Below are 24,936 nucleotides of genomic sequence, written 5' to 3' on the forward strand. Positions count from 1 at the left end.
TACTGCATTTGCATTGTTACAGCACATTTCCACTGTTGTGCTAGGTGGCCCTCCTAATAACTTTATGCATTGGGAAGATCAGTGTCACTATCTGCATTTGACAAATGAGGACAGTGAGATTTTTTAAAGTTTAATTAGTTTTTCATATCATGTAAGTAGACAAAATACAAACTGGGGCGTGGGTCTCTTTAGGCCTTACCAGATGAACTTGCTTCTGCTAATTGGCTCTCTCTTTGTCTTGACAGGAAATATGCCACCCAGTTGGGGATTTTATTTACAGCCTCAGAAAAAGAGGCTAAAACTGATTTTTGATTTGATATAATTAGTAAAACAGGGTCACATGCTGTAATTGATTTTTCTGAACTTTTATTTTGCGTTTGGAAAAATATAGACACACATGAAAAGCACTGTAGTATCTGCAACATAGCTAAACCACTACTACTTATTTCAGAAAATACTATCAAGCAAATGCACAATTGTCAAAATACAGATTCTTCCTAGAGAATATTGTTGTCTCACTGTTCAAAAGAATCATGGGCAGGAACAAGGAGATTATACTAGAACACTAGGAATTTTGGTTTCATATTATTTCAAAGGAAAACATCTAATTACCATAAACATCAAAGTGGGTCCTTTTACTTAGAACCTCACTTACTCAACAGAAAATCTAAAATTGTTTTGCTCTTATTGTTACTTTCGTAATGAGCAACTATCATAGGCCAAGCATCATTCTAGAAGTGGTAAATAGAGAGTATAAATCAATTTCACAAAAACCTTTTGTGTAGAGCTGCAGTTTCATTCAGGGCTGAAAGTCTCCAAAACCTGTACCATTTTCACTCCACCTTCCTGTAAATGATAGATTTTCTTATGAACCAGAGTTACTTTTATGCGTTTGCATGTATCTTCATTCCTGCTTCTTCATTTATTGCTCCATGAAAACAGGAGCACCAGAAAAGAGGGGCATTTATATTTTGCTTCTCAAGTGTGAGTCTTAAGTATGTTATTCCAGGCTTTATAGAAAGAGTAGATCATGCTATGTGCAATTATTCACAAGGGGAATGACCAAGAGCATTTAGTGATAACTGGGATGCTAATATTGATAGTCACAGTAGCATTGCTGGTGTAAATGACTGGTACAATGGTGTCTTTTCTTGGATAAAAATTATTAGAGGACTCAAATGCAGCATTCGAAGGAGAGTCTTGATTCTTTTTGTGAGTTGTTTTATACGGGCTGACCAGTGCTCATCAACTGCCACACTGACAGAACTGCTGGGACCTCAACTCCTTACACCGTAGAAACAAAAGTCTCTTTTTTCTTTACCCTTTTATGAGGTGAAAACCTGGAGGGTACATATAAATTACAAGCATGGGAAACGGATTTGTGAGAAGATTCTGGAGGAAGTGTAAGGATTCCAAGTTTGAGATGTAGTTGGATATAAACTGATGCTGGAGTGTAGCAAGTGTAATGCAGAATGTGAAATAAAAAGTAACTAAAAAATATAGGAAAGAAAGGTCAGTAGCAACATATCTTCTCTATTCTTATCAGACCAGGAAAAAGTTTACATCAAACCTATTGTCCTGGGGCAACTGGACGACTCAGTCAGTTAAGCGTCTGACTTCAGCTCAGGTCATGATCCTGGGGTCCTGAGATCAAGCCCCAAGTCAAGCTCCCCACTCAGCAGGGAGTCTGCTTGTCCCTCTGCCCCTCCCCCCCACTTGTTCACTCTCACTCTCTCTCTCAAACAAATAAATAAAATATTTAAAAAAAAAACATATAGTCCTGGCTGCTCAAGAAAAGGATACACTTTCCTCATAAACTTGCTTTGCTTGGGGCATACCAGAAGAGAGGAAATGAAATAATGAAATAATGAAATAATAATAATATTTCAAGTCAACAGACTTGAAATAATGTCTGTTACAATTAATAATCTAATGAAGACTCATACATAAAATTGCATGTGGATATGTGTGTATTTATATTATGCTGTTTTGTATTGCAGAGTACATATTCTTTAATTCCTCTGAATGAAAACGCACAGCAGGCCACTCTAGGGCCTGTTTCTGCCCTGACAGATACATCAAGTTCCTGGTCCTAATTAACATCAAAAGCCTATGGCTCAGGGGCACCTGGGTAGCTCAATCAGTTACGTGTCTGCCTTCTGCTCAGGTCATGACTCAGGGTCTCAGGATTGAGCTCCAAGTAGGACTCCCTGTTCAGCGGGGAGTTTGCTTTTCCCTCTCCCTCTGCCCTTCCCCACCACTCATGCTCTCTCTCAAATAAATAAAAATAAAATCTAAAAAAAAGAAAAAAAAAAAAAAAAGCCTATGGCTAAGAGGAAATCAAGCACCAAACCATATTTTTTATATTTGCAGCTCCAGCCTTTCTGCCTCATACGTCTCTGACTCTAGCTGATAGCTTTATTTTCTTATCTCCTGACCCTAGAACTAATAATTTGATACCATTTTGGGACTCTGAGGACTACTTGCATTCCCCCTTACACTGGGGCTTGCCTGACTTCTTGGATTATACTAATTGGGCCCAAACAACATCTTGCCCCAGATCTCACAATCCAAAGACATCAGAGTTTATTTTTTCTTGTATTTCATTTGTTCTAGATAGTAACAATACTTTAGCTGGCTGGCTGGCTATAAAGGACAAGTTAAAAAACTAAAATCACAGGCTTTATTTATACAAGCCAGCTCATTTTTAAAGTAATGTGCTACAATGAAAAGAAAGGAGGCTTTGGGGATCAGAGATACCTAGGTTCAAATTCAATTTCTATCATTCTAGGAGAACTTTTACTTCTAAATTACAAAAACGATCGTTTGAAAGTCATTTTGAAAGCCATGTTGCAAATGGAAAATCACAAAGGAAAAGACGAATAGATTTGACTATGTAAAAATCTGAAGAGAAAGAGAAGTTCCATAGAAATACTAAAAATGAAAGTAAAGGGCAAATGGAAATTGGGAATAAATATCCAGCACACACATTGACTTTTGAGAAGTTATTATATTAAGCATGTGAGGAATCCTTAAAGATTAGCAAGGAAACCTCTAACACTCCGGTAGATACATAAATTGACAAATCGTGATGGGACTATCATAAGGAGAACAATGCAAATGATCAATAAGCATGAAGAAGAAAGAGTTGAAAAATAATTAAAGGATAAAATTGAGCATAACAATGAGATCCCACTATCACCTATAAAATCAGATTTTTTTTAAATGGGTACTTTTTGGTCATGCTATGAGTAGACAATTATTTCTTTGCATGGCTAGTTCAGCTGTCATTTGGATTTTTCAGTCACTTCCTTCCTCCAAGAGCTCTCTGATCATGTCACAAATGTCTTCATTATATCCTACCACCTGCTTTAGCTTTTCTTCATAGAACTAACTTATCACTCTCTAGCATTATCTTATATTTGCTGCTAGTTATCATTGCTTTCCCACTGAAATATAAGAAACCTGAGAATAATACCCTGCTCTGCCTTTTCCCCCCAACGTCTAGAAAGAGTTTCCATTGTTTTGTACAACTCAATAAACATATCCTGAATGAAAGGCTGAAAGGAGTGCATATTTTACACTTATGGGTCACAGCTCTGCAATATATCAAAAGCTTTCAAAATGGTCTTCCTTTTGACTCAGTAATCCCACTTCCACAGATTTATCGCCAGAAAATAATCAGAAATACTCATTGGGATTTATGTGCAATGATAGTCATTTTAGTATTATTTATAATAGCAAAAAAATGAGAAAATAATATAAATGTCCAAAAATACAGAAGTAGGTAAATAAATTATGGTGCATATCTAGTATATAAAATTATGAAATCATCAAAAGTTATGCTATTGAACATTATTTTATGACCTAAAGAATTTTAAATACTGAGAGAAAATAGTACATCAAAGTTTATAGAGAGAATAATCCCAATTTTGCTAATATATGTATGTAAATAAAGATATCCTACATACATCATAAGTCACAGTCCTTTCAGCTCACGATTTCCTTGACACCAAATTACAATTGTCCAAGTGCTCATCTAAGGTTACTGAAAGAGTCCTTGTATTTTATCATGTTCATTTCCCCAGGCAGCTGGATTGCCTGGTACATTGTCCCATGTTTTATACCATCCTACCTATCACTATCTCAAGCAGCTCCCTTATTTTTTCCAAGGCACCAGTCTTACAAGACTCAAATTATTTCCTTTATACAAGTATGGGCCAAACATGGGATGAACCCTTGCTTTTGGATGGCTTGGTAGTCACTTCCTATAATATTTAATGAGAAGATACACCAGGAATATTGGAATGGAAGTACGATACAGAAAATAACCTATAAATACCTATCATAGGGTTATCTCTAGACTGACTATAAGAGAACTGGATACATTTATGGAGAAATGTTCTTGTGAGATAAATTTGTAGGAGACAGAATTGAGAATGACAAAATTGGGCAGAGGGAAAAGTTGTCCCAAATTGAGATAAGGGGCTGGGGCCTGTGATTCTCCATATCAACTGGTCTTTGACTATGAGCCACACCCTAGGAGAAGGCACATTCCAAGGCAGTTCCTTGTGGCAGAAGGTCATATGCAGTGACAGTCCGTGAATCTTCAGCAATAAAATTTCCAGTAGCTGTGGGGATGTGGTGGAGCTTAAGAGAGAACCTGGGTGGAGCCTCATTATATTAGTGTTTAGGGCGCTGCTGTAACAAAATACCACAGATCGTGTGGTTAAAACAATAGAGTGTATTAAAGGCCCAGAGGCCAGAATTTTAAGATCAAGTTTCTAGCCATTTGGTTTCTGGTGACAGCGCTCATCCTTGCCTCTTTCTCATCGTGTATTCAAATGGTCTTTCCTTGGGCCTTTTACCGTATGACAGAAAAAGCAAGCTCTCTGATTTTGAGAAAACATGGTGATCATTTTTTCTTTATTTTAATAAATTTATTTTTTATTGGTGTTCAATTTACCAACATACAGAATAACACCCAGTGCTCATCCCGTCAAGTGCCCCCCCCAGTGAATGTCACCCATTCACCCCCACCCCCCGCCCTCCTCCCCTTCCACCACCCCTAGTTCGCCTCCCAGAGTTAGGAGTCTCTATGCTCTGTCTTCCTTTCTGATATTTCCCACACATTTCTTTGTCCTTCCCTTCTATTCCCTTTCACTATTATTTATATTCCCCAAATGAATGAGAAAATACACTGTCCTTCTCCGATTGACTTACTTCACTCAGCATAATACCCTCCAGTTCCATCCACGTTGAAGCAAATGGTGGGTATTTGTCGTTTCTAATGGCTGAGGAATATTCCATTGTATACATAGACCACATCTTCTTTATCCATTCATCTTTCGATGGACACCGAGGCTCCTTCCACAGTTTGGCTATCGTGGACATTGCTGCTAGAAACATCGGGGTGCAGGTGTCCCGACGTTTCATTGCATCTGTATATCTTTGGGGTAAATCCCCACAGTGCAATTGCTGGGTCGTAGGGCAGGTCTATTTTTAACTCTTTGAGGAACCTCCACACAGTTTTCCACATTGGCTGCACCATTTCACATTCCCACCAACAGTGCAAGAGGGTTCCCTTTTCTCCGCATCCTCTCCAACTTTTGTGGTTTCCTGCCTTGTTAATTTTCCCCATCCTCACTGGTGTGAGGTAGTATCTCATTGTGGTTTTGATTTGTATTTCCCTGATGGCAAGTGATGCGGAGCATTTCCTCATGTGCATGTTGGCCATATCTATGTCTTCCTCTGTGAGATTTCTCTTCATGTCCTTTGCCCATTTCATGATTGGATTGTTTGTTTCTTTGGTGTTGAGTTTAAGAAGTTCTTTATAGATCTTGGAAACTAGCCCTTTATCTGATACATCATTTGCAAATATCTTCTCCCATTCTATAGGTTGTCTTTTAGTTTTGTTGACTGTATCCTTTGCTGTGCAAAAGCTTCTTATCTTGATGAAGTCCCAATAGTTCATTTTTGCTTTTGTTTCTTTTGCCTTCGTGGATGTATCTTGCAAGAAGTGACTGTGGCCGAGTTCAAAAAGGGTGTTGCCTGTGTTCTCCTCTAGGATTTTGATGGAATCTTGTCTCACATTTAGATCTTTCATCCATTTTGAGTTTATCTTTGTGTATGGTGAAAGGGAGTGGTCTAGTTTCATTCTTCTGCATGTGGATGTCCAATTTTCCCAGCACATGGTGATCATTCTTAAATCCAATCCTGGATACTCATTTTCCACCAGGGAAACTGCAAGTACAGAGTCTGTTAGTCATGCACTGGTGAGCAAGTACTATAATATCCTATATGACGAACTACTCGAAAACTCAGTAGCTTAAAGCAACAATCATGTGTCTTCAGGTTGGCTGATCTAGATTTTCAGAAAATTAGTTGCAGACAATTTATTGGGGCCATGATTTGCCTGTGTCCTAAGAAGAACAAGGGAGGCAAGACTGAGCCAAGAGAGAAGCTGATGTAAGCTGTGTCTGCTGAGCTTGATCTTAAGCTACAGATCGAATCAAGATTGTTCCACATACTCCTCATCCTCTTTGAAACAATGGACTAGCTGAGCCATGTCTCCACAGAGAGATGGCAAAGGTGAAAGAGAATATAACTGTATTTGTCCAGTGTGCATGGAACATTAATAATAAAAATACTCAATAGCTTACTACCTGAATTTTGTTTTCTCTTAAGCTTTTTTTTCCCCCTCTTGCTCCTGGATTATTTCCTATATGTGTTTATGATCTTAATCCCTCTAATAAACAATCTGGTTCATCTGCCACAGGAGGTCCCTAGGGCAGCATTTTCCTCTGATTCATGTTCACCTACCTGCTAAGTGTCAATTTACTCCTCCTTATTTTCCCCTCTAACCCTGAGAGATGTTTCATTCCTTCCTATAGGGCTAAAAATGTACTTAAAACCACATTCCTGTTATTTATCCAGCATATGTAGGTTTTTCAGGGAATAGAAGACCATTCAGAATCCCTAGATCATCATCTTACTGAAAGGCAAATCTCCTTTTTACTATCCTCTTAAGGTTTCTATTAGAGAGGCCTTTGAGATAAGCAATGTGTGATGCCAGAGCTGGAAATAACATTCCTTGGAATTTCAGAGACAGAAACAGCAACATGTGTAGATTGTCCTATAGACCTGCATGTGGGGTGGTACAGAATCTCAGTGTTACAGGATTGCAGGGTTCTTGTCTCACAGAGTCGAAGAATGAATCTCTTGGACACAAAGGGGTGAAGTGAAGTGAAAGTTTATTAAGGGGAGATGAGAACAGAAAGGAAAGAAAAAACTCTTTAAAGTGAGCCGGGTCCCAAATGGGTTGCCACTGAGGGTTTTTAGGGTCAGTCTTTTATTGAGAACTTGACCAGGGAGCTTGTGGCCTTGAGATTCTTGTGCTGTCTTGGTTTGAGCAAGGACTATTAATAACACCCTTCATGACTTACTTTGAGGTTTGGCCATTTTCTGTGATTACATTGTAAGCTGCCAAAGAAAAATACTCCCTAAAAGGCAGGGCCAGGTGGTCTGGTCTATTCCCTTATCACTTGTTCACTGTGACTTAGTACTTTTGCCTACCAGGAATAGTCTCAGAGCCTAGTCAGGGGCCCCCTACCTTTCCCTGCCTAAACCTTAACCCTTTCCTTACTCAGGCTCTACAGGGTAGCTAGAATTACTGTAGTGTGATGTGCTACCTGGCCGCTACCTGCACTGTCAGCTGTGTATACACCAGCACCTCCAAAGGTGTGATCAGAGATGGGAGAGCCAGCCTTCTGGATGCAGCTGTATGACAGACAGACTGCACATTCTACCACCTGACAGGACACATTGCCTTAAATGCTCAGTGGCATCAGATTGTCATGGAGCTCTGTAGGAAACCGTTCTCAATCTGTAGTCCTTCTGCTGGATCCTGTTTCATCTCTGTCATTTATATTTATTGTAAGTATATAGATTTAAATTTGCCACCTCAATGTGTTTACATTTTATTTTACTTTAGTTTTTTTATTTTCTTTTTCCTCTCTTCCTATATACTAGTGTACATATCACATTTTCTTCTGTTTTGAAAATTGTTTTGGGGGCGCCTGGGTGGCTCAGTTGGTTGAGCATTTGCTTTTGGCTTGGGTCGTCATCCCATGGGTCTCTGCTTAGCAGTAAGTCTGCTTCTGCCTCTGCCACTTCCCTCCATTTATATTGTGTTTCTCTCTGGCTCTCTCTCTCAAATAAATAAATAAAATCTTAAAAAAAAAAAGAAAAAGAAAATTGTTTTAATTTTTCTGTTGCTTTTACTAACTAATTAAATCAACACCTTTTTTTTTTTTTTTCTTTCATAATCTTATTGACTTCTAGGTTATTTATGTCTTCCCTATACTGCTACCTCCTTCTTGACTTCTTCACCCAATCTCACTGGCATGTGATCCTCAGCCACAATTTATTCTTATATTAGTATGCCTGTTTTTTTACAGCTTTATTGAGTTATAAATGACATACTATAAACTGCACATATTTAAAGTATACCATTTGATGTTTAAATATATATATATGCACCTTGAAAAATGTTTCACTTTAAAAATATATACAATAAATTTAATAAATTATTTGCCATCTCAGTTTTATTTCTCCTAGATTTGACTTTTTCCTTCTAGTTCCTAGACTGCTTCTTCTATGAGAACTTTCAAAGTAAATTATTTTGTAATAAACTTTCTCAAGTGCCTATGACCTTAATATCTTTCACTTTAAAGCAATAATTTAGTTTGATCTGAAATTCCAAATTTGAAGTCCTCATCCCATCTTTCTGAAAGTGTTTATTGTCTTTTTGCATTTGGTAATTCTTTTGAAAACTCTAAGGTTAACTCAGTCTGAATTGTATTCCTTATAAACAATCTTCTTCCATTCATAGAACATATTAGAATCGTTGCTTAATGTCTAATCTTCCAATATTTAAATATAATGTGTCAGCTATGAATATCAGTTCTTACTTACTTGTTTGGCTCTTTAGCATCTCTGTCAAATGAAGTTCTCTATTTTTAAACAATTCTAAAATTTTCTGTGATTATATTTTTAAAAATACTTCCTCCCCTCCATTTATTTTTTTTCTCAGCACTTAAAAATCCTATTATAACAGATGTTGAGACTTCTAATTCTATATTTCTTATTTCAGTGTTTCAGTCTTTATTTCCATCTCTTTATCCCTTCCTGGTGCCTTCAAGAGAGTTCTAAAATGTCATATTCAGACTCACTATCCACTCCTTGGATTTATCCTTGTAGTTCTTCTACTCATCCACTGAGTTCATTTTTTCAGCCACCATGTCTCCATACCTAATGCTACATACAACTATCTAGTTTCTATTACATCCTATGTGCTGTGGTTCTAATGTTGGCAAAGGTGACTGGTTAGAGGAGGTGAAGTGGCCTTTGAGCTCCTGGGTCTCCAAATCTAGAGTATTTGTTTCAAGATGTGATATAGATCCCAAACTCCTGGGCTTTGGGCCTGATGCCATAAACAAATGGAACTTTGGGGTGCTTTATGGGAGAGGTGAGGGTAATACATAATTTTGTTCAAGTGGGTAGATAATGGTACATTGAATCAATCCCTCAACTCTTTACTTATTCCTTTAAAAGAATTAAAATCAGGTCTTTGGGGTGGCTTCATGGTGAACAGATTTGTCTTCTCCACCCCTTGAGTTGCTTGCACAGTGGAATATTAGTGGTTGTGACATGAGCACAGTGTTATAGGTACGTGCACATTTGGGTGGACCCTTGCACTTCAGTGATCCTTAACACTATGTCTTTGGAACTGTAGCTTCCAAAGAGAATATGGAGAGATGTAAAGAAGACCAGAGGCTAATTCCAGTTGAACCACAGACACGTTACAACTAATAAAAATTTAAATTGTCATGGTAAGCCACTGAATGAGGAATCTATTTGTAGCAGCATTATTAAGCAATAGCTGACAAATACACAGAGTGTGCACCACTGGTTATTTCTCAAAACTGTGTGTTCAGGATTAATGTGGATAATATCTTCTCTCATTTTTTAAAAGAGATTTATTTCATTCATTTTACATTGTTGTGCTGTTATTCATAGCCCTTAGGATATCCTCCCGTGCTTCACCAGAAGGGCTGCACTTTTCCAAGAGCTCCTTTCCCTGGTTGAACTTACTCAACTCCCAGGGCTGCAGAAAGTGGCATTACTGAGATAGGCAGCAGATGGAATCTGTTGGGAATCATTCTCCTGGCCTTCCAAGCTTGACCCTACTCTGACATGATCCTCCAGCCTGTGAGAAAAGTTGGACTATATGGGATATGATGCAGGCAAAAAGTGCAAGCATGCTAGTATTGAAGGGGTCAAAAAGTAAATTTAGGAAGCTTTCTAGCATCTTGTTCCCCTAGAGGAATTTTCTGCCTGCATTGTCCACACGTGCTGGGACACAGCAGTGCCTGATATTTTTCTCAGGAAAAGCACATTTCCCAATTAATTTTCTCTTTGTGCCTGACAAGTTTATATATGTATAAAATATGTTTTCAGTTTTGACTCTTTGTGTAATTTGTTATCTTAAATAGTGAGGACTTAATTTGAAAGCCATAAAGTATCCTCCAATCATCCTAAAATATCAATAATGACTGAATAGTCATAAAATTTACAGAAGTTGGAAATATTAGTACCAACTAGTCCTTTTTTAGTTTCCTGTACTTTAATTGATGTGTAGGGTAGACCTAGGAGTTCATTTTGTTTTCTGGCAACATTCATTCTTCCTTTTACTCCTCAAAATACTTTCTACACATTGCCTCAACTACATACAATGAGATTTCCTAATATTATCTTCCATGTTGACTCCAAATAAACACCACCAACTCCTTGTTGTGCAAAGGTGCTGCATATTGAGTTATATTTAATAGTCAATGGAACATATTCATCTGACTCAACATTTGTAATTCCAAGATTTCTAATAAAATATGCAAATAAATGGAAAGGGAAATTAAATCCATTAAAAATACAATGAAAATTATTATAACCAAAATACAGGATAAAAATATATTAGCCTTAGAGTAGTTGTCATTACCTGTCTGAAAATTGGCTTGTTCTGGCTCTATTAATTCTGAGAAAAATACAATCTTATGCCACAATAGGGGGTTTTCGGGGGCCACTTCTGATCCTGAACGCTTGATCAATACACCGTGCATGGCCTCTGTGTAACTCCACTTTTCCTTCTGCTCCTCTACCCTAAAGATGATAGCAGCTTTTTGTAATTACTGATTTTTGGATAGCAGCATAAGCCTTCTTATACTTTGTGTTTAAGTCCCTGTATAAAAATTCCTCTTTCTTAAATACCAAGAGGAGTTTCTGGACTGATGCAACAAACCTCTGACAATATCCAAGTAGATGAGATTTCCTTAGGATTTCAGGTTGTGACAAACTTTTTTCTTGATAAAATTTTATCTATTTTCCAAGACTCATTGTAAGTATCACCTTCTCAGCTATGGGTAGACCAATACTTCCTATTTTTTAAAATCTAAGTATTTCTTATATTCAATAAGAAAAGATGAATCAAGATGGGGAATATATATATATATATATATATATATATATATATATATATATACATATATAAAACCTCTTACCTCAAGGCCTTAAAATAAATATGAAAGACATTATGATATTTTAAATATTTAATCTATAATAGCCTTGGTATAAGCACACACAAGTACACACAAACACAAACAATTTGTAGAATTCAGGAAAGATAATTAATTGATAAGGGAAACCAGCAGGAGAGAAAGCCTGCAGAATGAGAAGCACACTTTTGGTTTAGAGGAAGAATGGGGCTTCCTGGAAAACCTATTGGTTTAAGAATATGCATTCAAATCAGTTCTAGTGATCTGAACCAGTATTTCCTATAATCAGAACTACATCGAAAGAGAAGTAAAATAAATGCAAACAAACACAGTGAGTAAAGGCCAGGCAGGGCTAGGTAGGGAGAGATAGATAGGGGGCTATGCGATCAGGTTCACAGAAATCCCCAAAATGCTGAAGTGTAAGGAAACCAGACATAAGGGAACAAGCCCTAGGTGAGGGCAGGAAGGGTGTCTTTTATATGACAGTCATCTGTGACCAACAAAGGATAACCAGACCCCAAAGAAGTAAGTCATTAAAGATGCTATCACTAGTCTTTACTCAATGATGATATCAATAGGTAATGTTAAAAGGATTTAGGTTCTCTGGTTGACTTCCAATAAAAGAGCAACCTTACAAGCCCTCAGTGGCAACCCTGTCAGGACCCCTAAAAAGATAAAGAATTCAGAAATTTAAAATGTGAAATCAATTTTTTTCCCCAAGGATTCAAGTTGTACTATGTAACCAAATTACCACAACTGAGTTAGTGTGGTGAAGAATGGAGCAGATGGCTTCTCTCTTCGTAGAAAATGGTTTGTGGAGGTCAAGAACCATGAAGAGTAAAAATAAAAGTTCCAAAAGAAACCTAATAGTATTCTAGACCAAGAGGAAGGAGAGAATAAAGGAGGGGAAGTAATCAAAGAAATAATGACAGTAAGTTCTCAGAGCAGAATAGTGATAGTAACAAAATTCAAGGCAGAATCAATGCAAAGAAAAAATCAAAGCATGCAAAAAAAATTGCTAGGCATAATGTGATGAAATTGTACAACTGAAAAGGTAAAGAAAAATCATTTTTAAGTTGTAGAATAAAATAAATGGGAAAAATGTTATTTAAAATAAACTAGAATAAGAGTGGTACCTGTCCATTGAAAGAAGTATTAAGTAGCTAAAATATATATATATATTTTTCAGGCATACATAGACTTAGAAATACTGCCATTAGAGAGGCCCTTTCTAAATATAATTACATAATACATTATATATATACAGTTATGTAATATATTTAAGAAAAAGGAAGTTGTAGAATACAGAATGAATTGTGAGAACAGGGGCACCTGGGTGGTTCAGTCAGTTAAGTGTCCAATTCTTGGTTTTAGTTCAGGTCATGATCTCACAAGTCCTGAGATCCAGCCCTGTATAGGACTCTGTGCTCAATGGAAAGTCTGCTTAAAGATTCTCTTCTTTTGCCCATACACTCATTCACACACTCCCTCTCTCTCTCTCGAATAAATAAATTCTTTAATAAAACAAATTGTGAAAACAGTATCACTAAATAATAGTAATAGGTCAAAATAGCTGTTGAAATATAATGTAAAAGATAGAAACTAGTAATTACTTGGAATAAAAATCACAGATGATCCCTGTGTCACAGTTGGAAGGAAATGAATAGTAGGGAGCACTCAGAGGGGTTGTTTTGTTGTGGATAGGCTACAGAAATTGTTTGGCGTAAAAGGTAAGAAAAAATATTCGTTTAAAAGTGTAAGTTAGGGATCCCTGGGTGGCGCAGCGGTTTAGCGCCTGCCTTTGGCCCGGGGCGCGATCCTGGAGACCCGGGATCGAATCCCATGTCGGGCTCCCGGTGCATGGAGCCTGCTCCTCCCTCTGCCTGTGTCTCTGCCTCTCTCTCTCTCTCTGTGTGCGACTATCATAAATAATAAATTAAAAAAAATAAATTTCTAAAAGTGTAAGTTAACAATTTAATGGCAATAATAGAAAATGATAAATGTAATACATAGTTTTAAAATTATTGCAATAAGTTCCACATGATATATCATCAGGGAAATACAAATTAAAACAATGATTAGACACCACTGCACACCTATTAGAATGGCCCAAATCTACATCAACATCATCAATTCTGAGGATGCAGAGAAACAGATATTCTAATAAATTGTTGGTAAAGATTCAAAAGGTCACTGCCTCTTTGGGAAATAGGCAGTTTCATACAAAACTAAACATACTGTTAACATATAATCTGGAAATTGCACAACTTGGTATTTACCCAAAGGACTTTGAAACATGTCCACACAAAAACTTACATATAGACATTTACAGTGGTTTTCCTCATGATTGCCAAAACTTGATGCAACCATGATGTCCTTCAGTAAGTGAATGGATAAATAAATTGCGGTACTTATAAACAATGGGATATTATACAGTGCTAAAAAGAGATGAGCCACAGAGCCATGAGAAGACACAGAAGAAACTTAAGTGCGTATCACTAAGTGAAAGTAGACAATCTGAAAAAGTTACACACTGTGTGATTCCAAATAAATAGCATTGTGGAAAAGGCAAGACATTGGAGACAATAAAAATGTTAGTTATGGACAGAGTGAAGGGCTGCAAGTAAGTGGGCAAAGCACAGAGGAATTTTAGACTTGTGAAAATACTCTACAAAATATGATAATGACAGATATATGTCATTGTGCATTTGCCTAATCCAAGACAATGTACACTAAGAGTGAATTCTAAGGTAAACTCTGGATTTAGGATGATGATGATGATGATGATGTGATGATGATGATGATATATCAATATAAGTTTATTCTTGGTAAAAAAAAAAAAAGGTATTAATCTGGTGCAATTTTTCAAAAGAGCAGGATAGTAACATTTCACCAATTCTTCAATTTCCCCTCCAGTTCCTTACCTTCTAGATTCAGTCACAATTGTGTAAGGTCTTATCCTATCATAAAAATGTTATTCACAATACAGGGTTTTGTCTCTTTGGTTCAATTTGACTTATATACATTACTTCCTAACAACATCCTACAATTCTTCACTGGTGTGGAAGAATAAAAAAAACTGAAAAGAACTTAATGTCCCAAATACTGATTGAAAAAAGAATAAGTTAAATGGGCTTCAATCACAAACAAGGATCTTTTCACTCTCTTTCACTACCCTTATTCCGACTCTCCTTGTCCACATTTTTCCATCTCGTTGACATTCAGTTTTAGAGTTTATCTTTTTATGCTCAAAACAGAAAGGAAAAGGCAAAGTTAGTTTCAGCAGAATGCCCAACAGTGATGTTGATGTGCTATATGTGGGAGATTATTCATTTTCCTCATGTTCCAAACTGCAGAGTCCTGCCAGTTTCCAAAACAACAGCTTACACATGACTCTTCTTATTTAAGTGATTATCGTTCTGGCAATACCCAAACTTGACAGCGAGGATGGCTGATTCAGGAGAAATGAAAATTAAGAAATAATTACGATTCAGACCTTCAAAAGACTCCAGATTAAGAACCTTAGAAAACCTGTAAAATTTTTTTTTTTAGTATAAATGTTTATAAAACATATCCACCTCACCATGAGGATAATTTTTTAAAATTGCAACTAAAACAACCAAATTCAATAAACAGTACAGCCTTAAAAGTGTTCAATAAGTGAGTGACCTCACCAAAATGGTAATATAAATTGTTTCTGACTTCATCCTCCAAGAAAAACAAATTGCATCTAGTTGAGATCAAGACACCATGAAGAAAATCCTGGAACACAGAGGTACAATTGAAGCAATGCTCTGTACCATGGAGACTAAATCAGGCTTCATTAGAAGGGAACAGAAGGGCCTATTCACTGACAGCACTTCCCCTCCCCTGGGCCAGTTCAGCACCACAAAAAGAAGTCTCCTCTGAGTCTCAGGTTCCTCTAGTAGGAAAAGACTACCCTAGGGAATAACCTGCCTTCCTCAGCACTGTGGGTCACTTTGTGGGAGTCCCTACTCTGTTCTTGCACCCTGAAGATTTCAGGGGAATCTACAGGGCCCAACCATTGGGAATCTGTAACAGAGAAGGAGGTAGATGCTTGTTGCAACCAGCACAAGATCTTGGAAAATCAAGTTCATACCTAAAGTGCCTAAGTAGTAATCCCAACTACTAGCTTTGCTCATCTGCAGAACAAGGTTGGGAGCACACTGTGACCAGGGAATTTGGTGGGGTGCAAATCTGCCTGATTTGGATACTCAAACAAGGGGTCCTGCCAGTCTTAGAGCCTGGTTTACTCATGCCCAGGAAAATGTTGAGTCATAGCCCCACCTGCTGTGAAGAGTACCTTCTAGCCTTCTCTGACTGGAAGGGCTGAAAATGGCTCCAAGAAGTCATGTAACCCAGGATGTTTGAACTGAGAGGTGGACAGAACTGGTTATCCCCAGAACAACCCATGTAGCAGATATGGAGGCTTTCTGAGCTATGCACCGGCAGAAGGATTGATTCATACACAAGACTATGAATAGATCCTGGACCCTTCCAAACCTTGAGACTGGCAAATTGAGAGTACCCTGGATTAGCCCTTCCCCCTCCCAACCAGGCATAAAGACTGAAACATGTCCCTACCCACTGTAGAGAGTGTCTGCCAACCCCATCTGACCAGAAGGGCTGGTGAAAACATCTGAATGCTGTGGAGAATATATATGGATATACATCCAAAGATAATGAAAGCATTAACTTGAAGAGATATATACATCTCTACATTCATAGCAGCATCACTTACAATAGCCAAGACATAGAAACAACCTAAATATCCACTGACTGGATAAAGTAGTTGTGATATATATATAGTGAGATATATTTTATATATATATATATAAAATGTCATACATACACACACACACACACATACACAGGAATATTATCCAGCCATAAAAAATGAAGAAATCCTACCACTTGCAACAATATGAATGAACCTTGAAGGCATTACGCTAAGTGAAATAGAATGATCTCACTCATATGTGGAATCTAAAGCAAACAAAACAAAAACAAACTCACAGAAAAAGAGATCAGACTTGTGAGATAAATAAGTACTAGGGATGTAATGTACAGCATGATAACTACAGCTAACAATATAGCAAAGTTACTAACAGAGTAAAGCCTAGAAGTCCTCATCACAAGAACTTTTCTTTATTTTCTCTTCTTTTTCCTTTTTTTATTGTATCACTATGAGAAGGGGTGTTATCTGAACTTACTGTGGTAATCATTTCACTATATATGTAAATCAAATCATCATATTGTATGCCTTAAACTTATAGAGTGATATATGTCAATTATTTCACAACTGGAACAAACAGTTCAACAATTCTATCTCTAGGATATGGCAGAAGCCATAGCAGGAATAAAAGGCTATAACCAACCTTTACCAAGCTCCTACGGTATAAAGTGCTGTTCTAATTGCTTTATGCATACAAATTCATTTATCTCTCACAACAGCTCTGTGAGTGGTACACTCTGTTTGCTAGATGAGGTGCCAGATCAGGACATGAAGAAAATTGTCCAAAGATACCCAACTGGTAAGTGGCAGACCCTTAATTTATTCCTATGCTTTTAGTCGACAAGAACTCTTCTCAGTTCACAGATGTTTATGGCTCTGTCATTGATACTAATAAAAAATAAAATGTTAATGATCCCACATTAGGAAATGTTCAAGAAAATTTTGAAATACTTCTATGGTTGAATATTATGAATAGCCTAAACAGTCTTGAGAAAGAAACACAAAGCTGGAGTCATCATACTTCCTGATTTCAAAACTTGTTATAAAACTGAAGCTATGGTAATCAAATCAGTGCTTGGATCAAATCCAGTGCTAGATTAAAGACAAACCAAAGGGATGGAATAGAAAGCTCAGACCTATGTGGTCATATCATCCTCAACAAGAGTGCCAAGTCTATCTGGTGGGGAATTTGAGTCTCTTTATAAATGGTGGTGGGAAAACTGGATCTCAATTTGCAGAAGAATGACTGTGACCCCCACGGGGCACCATAGACACAAAACAACCCAAAAACAATTAAATATATAGATGTGAGATCTGAAATTATAACTAAAACTCCTAGGAGAGAACAAATGGAGAAAGCTCCATGGCATTGACTTCAGCAATAATTTTTTTTTATTATTATGACACCAACAGCACCGGCAACAAAAAGAAAAATAAACAAAATGGGCTACATCAAACTTCAACAACAACAAACTTCTGCACAGGAAAGAAAACAATTAAGAGAATGAAAAGGATGGGGCACCTGGGTGGCTCAATGATTGAGCGTCTGCTTTTGGCTCAGGTGGTGATCCCGGAGTCCTGGGATCCAGTCCCACATGAGGCTCCCCGCAGGAAGTCTGCTTTTCCCTCTGCTTATGTCTCTGCCTCTCTCTCTGTGTCTGTCATGAATAAATAAATAAAATCTTTTTTTTTTAACAAAAAGAATGAAAAGGCAATATACGGAATAGAAGAAAATATTTGCAGATCACTTCTACCACCTAAATTATATAAACATCTCCTACAATACAACAACAAAAACCCCAAATTACCTGAATAAAACAAATAGGAAAAGGACTTGAATTTCTCCACAGAATATATACAAATGACCAACCAGCATACACAATGATGTTCAGTATCACTAATCATCAGGGAAATATGAATTAATACTGCAATAAAAAAAAAGTAAATAAAACCACAATAAGGTATCACCTCGCACCCATTAGTATGGCCAGAATCAAAAACAAAACAGAAGATAGGGGCAGCCCTAGTGGCTTAGTGGTTTAGCGCTGCCTTCAGCCTGGGGCGTGATCTTGAAGACCCAAGATTGAGTCGCTCGTGGGACTCCCTGCATGGAACCTGCTTCTCCCTTTGCCTGTGTCTCTGCCTCTCTCTCTCTCTCCTTCTGTGTGTGTGTGTGTGTGTGTGTCTCATGAATAAATAAATAAAATCTTAAAAAAAAAACAGAAGATAAAAAGTATTAATGAGGATGTGGAAAAATTGGAACTCCTATACATGATTGATGGAAATGTAAAACAGTGTGGCTGCTACAGAAAACAATATAGAATTTCCCCAAATTTTAAAAATTTAATTGCCATGCAATCCAACAATTCTACTTCTGGATATATATCCAAACGAATTAAAAATGGGATCTGAGAGAAATATTTACACACTCATTTGTTGTACAGCTTTTCATTTACTTGGCAGCATTTATGTACAATAACTAAACGTAGAAGCTACCATCAAAAGGCAAATAGATTGACAATATGTAGTATATACATACAACGGAATATGATTTATCCTTAAATGAGAAGGTAATTGTGTCACCTGCTACAACATGATTGAACCTTGAGAACATTGTATTAAGTGAAATAAATTAGGCATAAGAAGGCAAATACTCCATGATTCCACTTATACGAGTATCTAAAGTAGTTAAACTCTTAGAAACAAACAAACAAACAAAAAAAAAATAGAAGGATGGTTCCAGGGGGTCAGAAGGGAGGGAAATGAGAAGTTATTTATTGGGTGTAGAATTTCATTTCTGCAAGATGAAAATGTTCTGGAGACCTATTGCACAACAATGTCCATATAGTTAACATCACTGGATGTTAACACTTAAAAATAGTGAAGATGGTAAACTTTATGTGTTTTTTTATAATAATAATACCAGTACTATTACTAATGATAAGAATAAAGGCAGAGAGTCAAGAGCCAGCCTGGCCTTGGATGTGAATGGTGAAGGGTGAGGGATTGGAGGAGAGGCCTGGGACATAGAACTTCCTGGAGAGTTCTAGAGTCCACAACTGACCCTGTGAACACTGGCGAGTAACTGAGTACCTTAAGCAGACAAGAGGGAGTTAACTGATACATTAAGCAGTTAAGAAAAAGTCCTTCCTCCAGAGGAAAATATGAAGCCAATTCTCTTTACTTATGAGCCCAGGTCCCTGAGAACAGTGCTTTGGTGATGGATGTGCAGAGTGGAAGGGTAAGAGGAAAGTGCACAGAATGTGGATGGTGGCCTCCTTCAGAGCCAATGGAAGCAGACAATGGGCAACATGAGACATTTCTAAGGACCAGGGAAGCCTGAATGATCCTCACTTCAAAGAAAGGTGTACATCTCCATCTCCTTGGTCGTTCATCACACCAAAGCTAGCATCGTGCTTTGTCAAAAAAAAAAAAAAAAAAAAAAAAAGGCTAAAACATTTAAGGAAAAATTAATGAGAATCCTTAGAAATCCAGAAGCTTGATTTCTTGTCTTTTTGTTGCTATTGTTGTTATTACCGTTGGATTTTTTTTCCCTTTGAAAATACAAATTTTATCACATAGTAAAAGACGTTCTTCTCCAAAATTCTACTTTGTATCATGTCTCTTTATCATGTTGTTTAAAATAATGAATAACGGGCATGGCCTTTTTGTATCTCAGACTCTAAAGAAATACACTGCTGATGAGTACTTATAAAAGGTTAACGACTAAAGAACGAGTTTTAACATCTAGTAAATATAATCCTACCATTATGATCCACCGTATTGCTATGAAGAGTGTTTCTTTAAAGTACCTCTTAACAAACACTGAGATCCACAACACGTTTCTGCACTGCTTCCCCTACTTCTACTGTTGTCAGCTTTAGATCTGAAGATGGTAGGGGGTACCCTGAAGCCTCATTATTGTTTCATTTCTTCTTGCTTTCCTTTCCTGACCCTCTGCCCATCCCCTGGGTTCTAGGTGCATCTGAAAAAGTCTTTTTTAAAAAAAAAAAAAAAGCCAACATAAAAGGGTAGATTTCTTTCACGTTAAAATTCATATTACCTAGCATTCCACAGGACTTCCTTACTGATCTCAAAGTTGCTACCAGCACTCTTAAAGTAGAGAAACATGGAAAAAAGGTACTGAGACATGATAGGTCTCAGTTTTACCTTTTCCCGTTTCAGTGATTTGGAACAACCCTCAAGCTCCTGAATCTTCATTGTCTTCATTGACAAATGGTGATATAAATCCTTGCCCTCCTTCACTGATCTGAGGATTACAGATGGTAGCAGATTAATTCTGGACTTAATGTTTGTGTGCCCCCAAAATTTGTATGGTGAAGCCTTAACCCCTGTGTGGCTATAGTTAGAGATGGGGCCTCTAAAGAAGTAATTAAGGTTAAATGAGGTCATAAGGGGGGGCTCTGATCTGATAGGATTAAGGCCCTTATAAGAAAAGACACCAGAGAGTTCTCTCCCTCTCTTTCTCTTTTTATCTCTCCGTCTCCCTCCTGCATACACAGAGGAAAGGCCCAGGCAACGGGACCAAAGAAAACAGCCATCTATAAGCCGGGAAAAGAAATCTAACCAGAGAATGGCCATGCTGATACCCAGATCTGATCTCCAGATCTGTGAGAAAATCAAGTTCTGTTATTTAAGCCGCCTCATCTGTACTGGCTTGTGATGGCAGCCTGAGCTAACTAATGCAAAGATGATAATGCATTTTCTAACCTCTGAAGTCCTTTTCAAACAAAAGCTATTGTCATGTGTCTAAAAAATCTCCTTGTTTGTGATTAAGCACTCATCTGAAGACCATAGGGTGCAATAGTCCCAAACCAGCTGCCTACACGAAGAAGCACAAGAAGAGCTTTGCTTTATGTGAAGCATATACAAGACTGATCATTCGAATGACACACTTGCAGCTCGTACACACTTTTGACAGGATTCTCTGCCCTTCCCATCATTTTCTACTGCATTAGAGAAAGAGCACTTTGGCTGATAATAGTTATTTCATTCTCAGGCATCAAATAATTCTTTTTCTTGCAATTGCTGAAAAAAATTGTTAAAATCCCAGATTTCACAACGCACTAAAACTTCGAAAAGTGAAAAATTAATTAATAAATAGTATTGAAAACAACACCATGATGGAGAGCTTGCAGGTGTTTTGTGAAATGAAGAAGATGGATAACTCCTATCCATCACACAAAGTCATAACCTCATTAAATAGACAAAGTACACAGACAATACAGTGCATCCAATGGATATGACATTCCATGGCATCAACTAAAGGGGGAACAGGAGCACAGGGAGGAGGGATCACTACAGTGATATGGATTCTTCCAGAACTTCATCTCCCCATCTCCTACTTTCCCTTACTCCAAAATAGCTAGTCATTCCTCTCTTCGAATCTTCTCCAGATACCCAAATACTTCTCTTTTTGCCTATATTAGAGGGTATTATTTATTTATTTTGAAAGTCTCCCTTCCCTTTATTAAAATATTATAAATTCCTTGAAAATAGAAATTAATGTTTTTATTCTTGCAATTTTTGCCCCCCATACAGTGTATATTAAAAAGTGAAAGTTTAATAAAAAACAGGATGGGGAGAAACTTGAGGAATGAGTAAGATTAGGGAAGCAAGAAAAAGGGCTGAGGTATCTTCTACAGAAAGCATGTGTTGAATAAAATCTGGATAAATTGAATGGGATCAAATCAAGGAGAACTCCCAAATTTGGGCAAAATAAAGTCTCTTTAGTGTCACTATTTTAGCAAAGCATAATGAGTTAAAGAGATTGAGGTTCCACTTACTCCCTTTTTATTTTAGTTCTTCCTAAATTCAAAACATCAAATACTAAGGACATGACTTGCTCTGTTTGTTTGGTGTGTTTTGAACCAGAACAGCAAATGACATAATATAATTTAATTTATTAAAGGTACCATATCAGACAATTTTGAAATTTCTTATAATCATTTCCATTAACTGCCTACTTCCTCAATCTATACCTGAGCACAAGGAATCATTCAGTGGAGCAGAACCTCACCTCTTTGACAAGATTATTATGATGCCTTCCCTAGGAATTAGACATTGGGAATGAGAGAAAATTATTCTATCTCATGATGGAAAGAGTGATGTATAAGCCCAAGAATTATTACTGGCCAAACTCTACCTCACAAACTAATGAATCAGAAGAGAGCAGACTAAGACATAAGAGAAGAATGAAATGGTTTTGCTGAGTACGGCAAAACAGAGTGAAGTCAAAAGACACTGCATGGGATCTAGTACTTGCTCCGGGTTCATTTCTGAGGCTTCTACATCTGTCTTTGGCTATCTGAGATGATTCTCTATCCCATGGTAAGTTCTCTCTTTTTATTTTGCTAGCTTAGGTTGTACCATATTATTTGCCATGAAAAAATCATATAATAATTACAGAAATTATGTGGTATGGTTTCCATCTCAAAAATGGAATATCAAGGATTGTGGGATGGGACCTAAGGTTTTCATATGCATGAAATATTATTCTACCAAGTAATATTGAAATAACTAGTTAGACTAGGAAATTACATATGCCATTTCATGATATATCATTACACAAGAGTAAGGGAGCTATATATATCATCATTTTTGCATTTGTTTCTTTGGTACAGAAGAATTTGTAACAGAATATGGACCATTAATATTTCATATTTTTTCTCTGCCAGATTTCCTGTTTCTTCACATTGGTAAGGCTGTATGAGTAAGTACTCTCGGTTAATAACATGCCCATGGACATGTGCCTGTAAGGATTTGGAGATTAGGTTAAAGCCAACCCATTTGGGAAGTAATAGTGCTTCCATGATTTAATAATAAGCAGCTTTGAGGCACAGAGTATCAAATGAAACATTGGTTCTCATAATACTAAGATATAAGGGTGAGCCTCATAACTAATGTTCAAGTATATATAGCACTATAGCTGACATTAGCTGAGTAAAGACTGATTATAAAAATAGGAACTCACTTTGCAACCAGTTGGGGGGGAGGGGGAAGGAATCATGTTTGAAACTCTAAATGACCACGAGTTGTGTGTATTACAGATACATGTAAAATATGTATGTGTTAGAGATATATGTAAAATATATATCAATGGTAGTGCTTTTCAGAATTTGCTTTTGTGTAAACGATGCCTTGTACAATCTAAGTGAGTAGGTTGAACAGTTGTTGAGTTTAGAATTGGGGTGGGGTGGGGGTGGAGAGCCTTGCTAGAAATGTTAATTGGACTTATTAGAATATAGGTTATATTTATAGCCTGGAGACTAAATAAGGCCCCCGGAGGGTGTGAAGATAGAAGAGTCCAAATGCTAAGCCTTGGGGAACTTCAGATTTGGGAGATTGAGGAAATGACAAAAACAGTTCTAATAAAACATAGTAAAAATTGTGATTAAGAGTTCATAGATATATTATTTTCTTCTTTCCAAACTCAAGTGTGTGAAAATGAGACTTCCTTTTTTTTTTTTTTTTTTTTTAAGATTTTACTTATTTATTCATGAGAGACACAGAGAGAGAGGCAGAGACACAGGCAGAGGGAGAAGCCATTCCCTGCGGGGAGCCTGATGCGGTCTTGATCCCAGGATCATGACCTGAGCCAAAGGCAGATGCTCAGCCACTGAGCCACCCAGGCACCTTATGACTTCCTTTGTATATAGTCAAAATTCACACTTTTTAAAAGAATCTTGATATAGAAGGACACTGGCGTTCAGTGTCACTCAGTGACCCCGCCATCCTAAACATTATAGGAATGTTCTTTGAGAGCCATTGCTAATTTTCTCTATTCTTCTTGGTCTCTAATTTACTCCCATAAGGCTACCAGAATAACTTTCTAAAATAAAACTATTTGTATGTTTGCAGTACTTCCATGGTCCCCTCTTGACCTTAGGAGAATGTTAAATTGCTCATGGAGTCACACAAGCTTCTTCATCCTCTCCCTCCCGCCCACCTCCCCTGGCTATATAGTTTGCTACTCTCCTATTGATGCCCTTAATTTCCTTTCTCATTTACTAGCAGGCTTCATACTTGATTTTATCTCAATCTGGAAAACTCTACCTCTTGTGTGTGTTTCTGACATTTCCTAAAGGGAGCTCTCTGAATTCTCCAGTTTGGGTGAAGTGCTTTCTTAGTACCCACCTTGTAGTAGGTGCTGGAAGGCTGGTTTGCACAAGCACACCCTGAATGCCCCTGTTAATCACAATCTTGAGAAAGAAGGGATCCCGTCCTCCCTCTATATTCCCATTAGGCAGAATGTATAGAAGAATACATCGCTTAGCATCAAAGTCACAGACTTTGGGAATGGCCAACCCAGAACATCTCCTTTGTAGTGAAAGACATCTGGATGGCCATTGATCTTGGCATGCCTTGATCTTGGAACACTGTCATGAAAAGAGGGGATGGGCTATAGGTAGTTGTGAGGCTAGTTGCTATGCTATTTGTTTCATGTAGATCCTAGCAGCAGATGCTTTGTCCAGTTGGCCACTCCTGGCCCCTCTCTACATGAGTTCCTCCAATAAATTCATGTTTCCATCACTGTCTCTGGGTCTTTTC

At 37.4% G+C, this 24,936-nt stretch overlaps 1 long non-coding RNA gene across 10 annotated transcripts in view; it reads left to right on the forward strand.

Annotated features, from left to right (window-relative positions):
• The window catches only part of LOC140611833 (uncharacterized), an 85,924-nt gene that overhangs the window by 12,000 nt on the left and 48,988 nt on the right, over positions 1-24,936 (forward strand). For 6 of the 10 annotated variants that reach the window (XR_012013082.1, XR_012013080.1, XR_012013081.1 and 3 more), the window contains exons 4-5: positions 17,085-17,164; positions 23,064-23,084. This is a non-coding gene — a long non-coding RNA (uncharacterized lncRNA). Of the gene's footprint in view, positions 1-245; positions 350-1,546; positions 3,139-6,354; positions 6,657-17,084; positions 17,165-19,561; positions 19,930-23,063; positions 23,085-24,936 lie in introns of those variants that run through there. The other 4 variants (XR_012013087.1, XR_012013086.1, XR_012013078.1 and 1 more) reach the window with 4 other exon arrangements.

This window comes from Canis lupus, chromosome 20 (genome assembly GCF_048164855.1).
Source record: "Canis lupus baileyi chromosome 20, mCanLup2.hap1, whole genome shotgun sequence".
In the NCBI taxonomy this organism is placed as follows: domain Eukaryota; kingdom Metazoa; phylum Chordata; class Mammalia; order Carnivora; family Canidae; genus Canis; species Canis lupus.